We start from the raw sequence: 7,983 nt of genomic DNA, 5'->3' as shown, positions 1-7,983 counted from the left end.
ATTTGGGTCCAATCTTGCGGTGTCCTTTCCCAGTGATAGTAGGGGCAGCAAGGCACGTATTGCATTGTTGCCATCGAGGATAAAAATATGGGGTTTTCATCATATTGCTTGAGTTAATTCCTCTACATCATGTTGTCTTACTTAATGTGTTACTCTATTCTTCATGAACTTAATACTCTAGATGCAGGCAGGAGTTGGTCGATGTGTGGAGCAATAGTAGTAGATGCAGAATCGTTTTGGTCTACTTGACACGGACGTGATGCTTGTATTTCATAATCATTGCCTTAGATATCGTCATTACTTTGCGCTTTTCTATCAATTGCTCGACAGTAATTTGTTCACCCATCGTATTATTTGCTATATTGAGAGAGGCCTCTAGTGAAACCTATGGCCCCCAGGTCTATCTTCCATCATATAAGTTGAAACTTCTAGTTATCGACTAGAGGGGGGATGAATAGGCGATTTTTATGAAAGTCTTCAAAACACGGAGGATTTGAAGCCAAATAGTAGAAATGAACCTATTGATATGCAGCGGAAGGTAGACTACACTAGACAAGTCATAGTCAAGTAAGCAATGAAGTGAAAGCACGAAGACTATCAGCAGCTAGTAGTATGGATCAGGATGGAAGATAGTATGAAGCCAAACAGTAAACAGTCTTCACTCAGTGAAGTCAATCAGATCATACAGGCAAGCAATGACTTCACGAAGACAAACTGTAAAGTAAAGGGAAGTGAAGGATAGAACTAGTAGCTTGATGAAGACAAGGATTTGGTAGACCAGTTCCAGTTGTCGTGACAATTGTATGTCTGGTTAGGGAGGCTAAGATTCAACTCAGAAGACCGCGTCTTCACCTTATTCCCCTTGAGCTAAGGACACACAGTCCTTGCCCAATCACTCTGGTAAGTCTTCAAGCTAGACTTTCAAACCTTCACAAACTTCATTCACCGGCGATCCATAATGATTCTTGGATGCTCAGAACGCGACGCCTAACCGGCTGGAGGATTCACAGTCCTCAAGTGTAACAAGTCTTCAGATCATGCAGACAGAAAGACTTCAGTGATGCCCAACACTCTTTGGCTCTGGGTGTTTGGGGCTTTGTCCTCGCAAGGATCTCTCTCTCAAATGCTTCGGAGGTGGGTTGCTCTCAAACGACAAAAGCCATGCACTAACTCTGAGCAGCCATTGATTTATGGTGTAGGGGGTGGGCTATTTATAGCCAGGAGGCAACCCGACCTAATTTGTCCAAAATGACCCTGGGTCACTAAGGAACTGACACGTGTCCAATGGTCAGATTCCAAACACACGTGGCAGCTTGACTTGGGCTGCAAGTAAAGCTGACTTATCCAGCTGTGGATAAGATTTGCTCTCATTGTCTTCACTTGAAGACATAGGATTTGGTTGAGCATCACATCAGTCACTCTGGCTTTGTTCACTTGGACCCCACTTAACAGTGCGGTTGTTCCTATGACTCAACAAAGAAGAAAAGGAAACTACGAAACAACTATGTCTTCGCACTCCATAGTCTTCATACGATGTCTTCTCATGTCATAGTCTTCAATGTGAACTCTTCATAGACCACCATTGTCTTGAATGTCTTCACACATTTTTAGGGGTCATCTCTGGTAGGTAAACCAAATCAGTATGGGACTACTACCTGTGTTATCCTGCAATTCTCACAAACACATTAGTCCCTCAACCAAGTTTGGCGTCAATACTCCAAACCCAACTAGGGGTGGCACTAGATGCACTTACAATCTCCCCCTTTTTGGTGATTGATGACAAACTGGTTGAAGTTTTCAACGGGGATAAAAGTATGTGAAAGTTTGAGGATTAAAGTATTGTCTTCATAAGTAGCAAAAGGCTCCCCCTGGAGATGTGCATATAAGCAGTTTGCTTTGGAATGCAAATGCACATGGCAGGTTTTACTTTGTGGAGATCCTCTTCAACTTATGAAGACAATTCATTATACATATAAATATATAACAAAGATAATGGCATGGATACTAAAAAACGGACGTCTGCGAAATGACTTCATGCAGAATTTATCATCGCATTACAGAGTAGCAGACGACCATCGAGTTTAAGTGTTACAAACCAAAGAACCAAATGTATCAAAAGATGAGAGTTGTAAACACTTGTCAAAAATAGTGCAACCACCCATAAGTACATGCTTGAAGACTATCAACTCATATGCTTCTCCCCCTTTTGTCAGTAATGACCAAAAAGGTTTGAAGACATAGAGTATCTACTTGTTCCCATAAGGAGTAGATGAAGGTGCAGGGTCGACTCTGGAGTTCGGTGGCGCGGAAGGGCCTGGTGCAGTGTCGAGATGAAGTGAAGCCATGGTTGGTGAAGTGGAATCATCTTCTTCATCGACGACTCTCACAACAACAGCCGAAGATGAATACTCAGAATCTTCTATTGAGGGAGTGTGATGCCAGCTTGCATTGCGTGGAGGTCTGGAATCAAATTTGAAGCCCATAGTGAAGCCATCTTCGCGGAGATCTTCTTCAGGGCATAGTAGTGTGAGACTCTTCCAAGACCGCCGACGGGCTTCATGGGCAATGAACGAGTTCTTGGTGGCCAAGTTTCTGATGTGATTGATGTCCACCAAAATACTCTGCATCTAACGCTTTAGCCAGTCATGATGCTTATCCTGCTTCTGGTGTAAGGCCACAAGAAGCTCTCAGCCATTGAGTGCACGATAAAGCTTCTGAGGGCTTTGAGCTATGGTACTGTCAATGGCTTTTGTGTTTGCACGATGAGGCACATGTATATTGCCAGCCAGAGAATAAGCAGGGGTTCTAGCATTGGGGACATGAATTTCTTCTATTGGATGCGTGAAGCTTTGATGATCAACATTATGAAGATATAGAGACTCCTTGGTAGGCTCTGGGTAGATGGCTTCGACGGACAGATCAACCTCAGCCAGAAAGACAAGATGGTTGCGAGCTAAGGGCTGATAGTCAACATAAGAGTGGAGCTTGATTAGGCGCATCACCCATGGAGCATAAAACTTGAGGCCAAACATATCAATCCCAGATGCAGCAAGTTGTCTGATGAAGAAATCCTGGGTGTTGAATATGATGCCATTGATGATGTAAAACACCAAAGTCTTCATGGCTCCTTCAAGTTTGGCTTCAGCAGTATATCCCTTGATTGGCCATAGAGTACGCCTCAGAATATGATAGACTGTGTGTGGCAAGTACTCGAGGTCTTTGACGAAGAATTCTTTGGGGTAATCAGCATCTTGGGGCAGTGGCTTCATCATGATGAGCATCTCACTCATATTGGGTTCAGGCCTCTGGAAGATGCTCTGCAGTTCATCGCGATGATGTTGACAACTAGGCTCATAGAAATCGCCTGGAGTGGGCAGGGAAGTAAGCTCAATGATGTCTTGATCTTTGGCTTCATGATGTACGTCACCTGACATCCACTCAAGGACCCACGTCTTCAGATCCCTGTTGTAGCCACGAATGTGAAGAGTGGCATAGAACTACATCAGAAGCTCTTCATTCCAGTGTCCCTTGTCAGTAATGAATTAGAGAAGACCAACCTCCCTAAAACAGTCAAGAGCTTCTTCAAGGCAGGGCAGCCCAGCAATAGCTTCACAATCAAGGCGCATGTGTGGAAAGATTCGCCCCTAATTATATAGAATGCGGGAGTAGTAGTTGCGCTGCTGATAGCTCCAGAATCGATCGGATGAGATCTTTGGCTTCGAGTACAGACTCTTGGTGCTATCGAAGAAGGTATTGTGTGCCCTAAAGATGTTCACGTTGAACGATCCTGGGGATGTTGCAGCACCTGGAAACCTTGGCAGCCTAGGCTTTGGCTTCTGAACTTGTGGCCTCTGCTCCACATGATAGTCATATTGAGGTCCGGGAGCAGTGGGAGGCACCATGACGGGCCATCGAACTATGACAAGTTCACCACGATTATAGGCATGTTCAATGGTGTGAGGCCTAGGAGGTGGAACAATGGCTTCAGCATTCATAGTGACTTCAGGTTGTACTTGAGCTTCAGGCACCACATTAGTTCCAGGTTCCACATTGACTTCAGGCGCCACATTGTCTTCAGCCATGACAGTGTCATTGGCTTCAACTTCATTGTTTGTGGCAGCCTCAGTAGTTTCAACCTCCGTCTGTTCAATAATAGCAGGGTCGGGCACAGACTCATTCTCCTTGAGAATGACTTGGTCAATAGCAGGGGGTGTAGAAACTCTTTCTTCTTCTCTTGGTTCTTCATTTTCTTCATCGGCTGATGCAGCCAGAATGTCTTTAGCAGCTTTAGCTTCAGACTCGGAGACACTCACAGTTGGGGTGGCTTCAGGAAACACTTGACATGCTACTGAGCTTTGTTGCACTTCCCCTTATGGGATGCTCGACATGGTGACCTGGGCCCTGGGGCCTTTGCGAAGCCTGTGAAAAGCGGGTGACGCCTATGGTGTAACACCCTCGATGCGACTATAGCTCCCACGTGTCGAGGCATGACTTAGAGATATAATCGCATTGAAGGCATATGTCGCAAGTTAGGCAATCTTCACAACATCCCATGTAATATGATAATAAAAGGGGAGATAACATAGTTGGCTTACACTCGCCACATCAATCAAGTACATAAATAACATTACATCAACCAAACACTCATGGCCCGACTACGGCGCCAAAATAAAAGAGAACCCAACATGCGACAACGGTCCCGTTCACCCCCAACTGGGCACCACTACTGATCATCGGGAAAGGTAACATAGTAATGTTGAGAGTCTTCGTCGAACTCCCACTTGAGCTCATACGCGTCTCCTGGAGCGGAATCATCAGGCCCTGCATCTGGTGTAATAGTAATCTGTGAGCCACAGGGACTCAGCAATCTCGCACCCTCGCGATTGAAACTATTTAAGCTTACAGGAATGGCAAGGTAAATATAAGTGGATCTGCAACAAGCGACTAGCAAGTATGGTGGCTAACTTATTCGCAAAAGAGAGCGAGAAGAGGAGGCAAAGCGCGAGCGAGAAACTAGAGAGCAACCTGTGCAAACATTACTCCAACACCGTGTCCACTTCCCGGACTCCGCCGAGAAGAGGCCATCACGGTAACACACTCGGTTGATTCATTTTAATTAAATTAAGGTTCAAGTTATCTACAACCGGACATTAACAAATTCCCATCTGCCCATAACCGCGGGCACGGCTTTCAAAAGTTCAATCCCTGCAGGGGAGTCCCAACTTAGCCCATGACAAGCTCTCACGGTCAACGAAGGAATAGACCTCCTCCCAAGATGTTCCGATCAGACTCGGTATCTCGGTTACTCAAGACACTTCGACAGGTTAAAACAAGACTAGCAAGACCGCCCGAATGTGCCGACAAATCCCGATAGGAGCTGCACATATCTCTTTCTCAGGGCACACTCAGATGAGACAAGCTACGAGTAAAACCAACCCTCAAGTTTCCCCGAGGTGGCCCCGCAGGCAGCTCAGTTCGGACCAACACTCAGAGGGAGCACTGGCCAGGGGGCGGGGGGTTAAAATAAGATGACCCTTGGGCTCCAGTAACCCAAGGGAAAAAAGGCTAGGTGGCGAATGGTAAAACCAAGGTTGGGCATTGCTGGAAAAGCTTTAATCAAGGTGAACTATCAAGGGGTTCCCATTATAACCCAACCGCGTAAGGAACGCAAAATCCGGGAACTTAACACCGATATGACGGAAACTAGGGCGGCAAGAGTGGAACAAAACACTAGGCGAGAGGCCGAGCCTTCCACCCTTTACCAAGTATATAGATGCGTTAAGATAGCAAGATAATATAATGGTATCCCAACAAGTAAATAAATGTTCCAACAAGGAACGGCCTTCAATCTTCACCTGCAACTAGCAACGCTATAAGAGGGGCTGAGAAAAGCGGTAACATAGCCAATCAACGGTTTGCTAGGACAATGGTGGGTTAGAGATTTGACATGGCAATTTTGGAGGCTTGAAAGCAAGTGGTAGGCATCATAGCAATGGCATAGCAAAAGAACGAGCAAACTAGCATAGCAAAGATAGTAGTGATTTCGAGGGTAGGATCATCTTGCCTGCATACTTGTCAGAGTTGACTGGATCCTCGAAAGCAAACTCAACGGGCTCCTCGTTAGCAAACTCGTCTCCCAGATCTACCCAAACAAGACAAACAAGCAACAAGGATACCATCAACCACATGCAAGAACCCAAACAAGACGATGCGATGATGATATGCTATGCGGGATACAAAATGGAAGATATGACAGGAAATGCATGAACCTGGCCTCAACTTGGAAAACCAAGTGTGCCACTGGAAATATGAGATGAAATCGCTTGAAAACGATATAAAGAATGCCGGAATCGGAGTTATGGTTTGGAAATGGCACGCGATTCAAAAATGACACCGGTCTGCGATTTACAGCAAGTAGCCAACTAAATGCAATGAGATGAACATGCTACAGCAACCAAACATGACAACAAAATGCATGGCAGGGATTCATTCAAGATGCTTAACAAAAGTCTAGCACTAAGCTACGGCCAATTCACCCATTAACAGGTTCAAACAAGCATGGAAAAAATGCATATGACAAACAAATCTCGGACTTAGTGAAATTAACACTTGTCTGGAATTTCAGATCAGGTAGCCCTCTTCGGAGCCACAAAACTACATGCTACAGGACCTGAACAGGGAAAATTAAAGCATGGCATGGAGCTACTCAAAGAGCTTAACAAAAGTCCCTTAGTGACCTTGAGCCAAAAGGGATCAGAAAATACAATTGCAAGCATGTGAACATAGCAAAAACATAATCAGTTTTCAGACTTAGTGAAAACTGACACATGCTGAAATATAACTCAAGAGGCACGTTTACGAGCTCGATGCACTCACTACGGTGCAAGTCATGGCAAGACAAGCATACATCTATCAATAAGGCACAAAATTCAAGCTAGACATGGCAAGAACAATAGCATAGCATGCACGGATCAACTACAACATCATCGGCAAAATTGCAAACAAGTTGACAATCTGCCCAGATTCACAAAGTAGCAAAAGTAGAGCTCGATTGACTCAAGATAGGGTGCTCCATAATTGCAAACAAAGACATGGATGGATAGAGCACTACAAGATTAACAAAACATCCTTACTGATCATCCTCAAAAGAGGCACGGATCACTAGGAAACATCAAGAACATATGGCATCATGAAAATACTGTCCGTGAAAACAGAAATAGCAAGTGCACCACATTGCAACCTTGCACAAGTCAACACACACATCACAAAAATACATAGATTGCACCTCTGTAAAGATGACAAAACCCTTAACAAAACACATGTAGAGCATCAGGGCATATCATGCACACATTAATCATGGCAAAATGACAAATGTGCTAAACTGAGTAGCAGATCTGACAATTAACTCAAGTAGCCCTCTTCTAACAGCATTTCGGGCATCAAGATGAACTCAAATGAAAATGATGCAATGTAATAAAATGATGTACTTTCTGAGATGAACATTTTGATATGCTATATGCATGAATCGGAGCTACGGATGAAAAGTTACGGAGCCACAAACATGAGCACTTGGACTGAAAATATCAGGGACTTAGAGAAAATTCAACCTCCGAGATCTAGGTTTATTGTTCACGCACGCGAACCGAGAACTCCGGCGAGGCGGCGGCGGCTCCGGAGTGGCTGCGGGCGGCGGAGCGGACGCGTCCGGTCCGTCCGGACGTGTCCGGCGGCGGCGGAGGAGAAATCTAGGGTTTCGGAGAGGAAGGAGATCCGAATTTCGGGGGGGGGGGGTGTTTAAATAGGCATAGAGGGAGCTAGGAGAGTCCAAATGAGGTGCGGTTTACGGCCACGCGATCGTGATCGAACGCTCTAGATGATGGAGCAGTGTTTGGTGGGTTTTGGGCCAAATTGAAGGGGTGCTGGGCTGCAACACACAGAGGCCTTTTTGGTCCCTCGGTTAACCGTTGGAGTATCAAACGAAGT

The sequence above is a fragment of the Triticum aestivum genome, chromosome 6A, assembly GCF_018294505.1.
Source record: "Triticum aestivum cultivar Chinese Spring chromosome 6A, IWGSC CS RefSeq v2.1, whole genome shotgun sequence".
In the NCBI taxonomy this organism is placed as follows: domain Eukaryota; kingdom Viridiplantae; phylum Streptophyta; class Magnoliopsida; order Poales; family Poaceae; genus Triticum; species Triticum aestivum.
Note: the sequence above shows the minus strand (reverse complement) of the source record.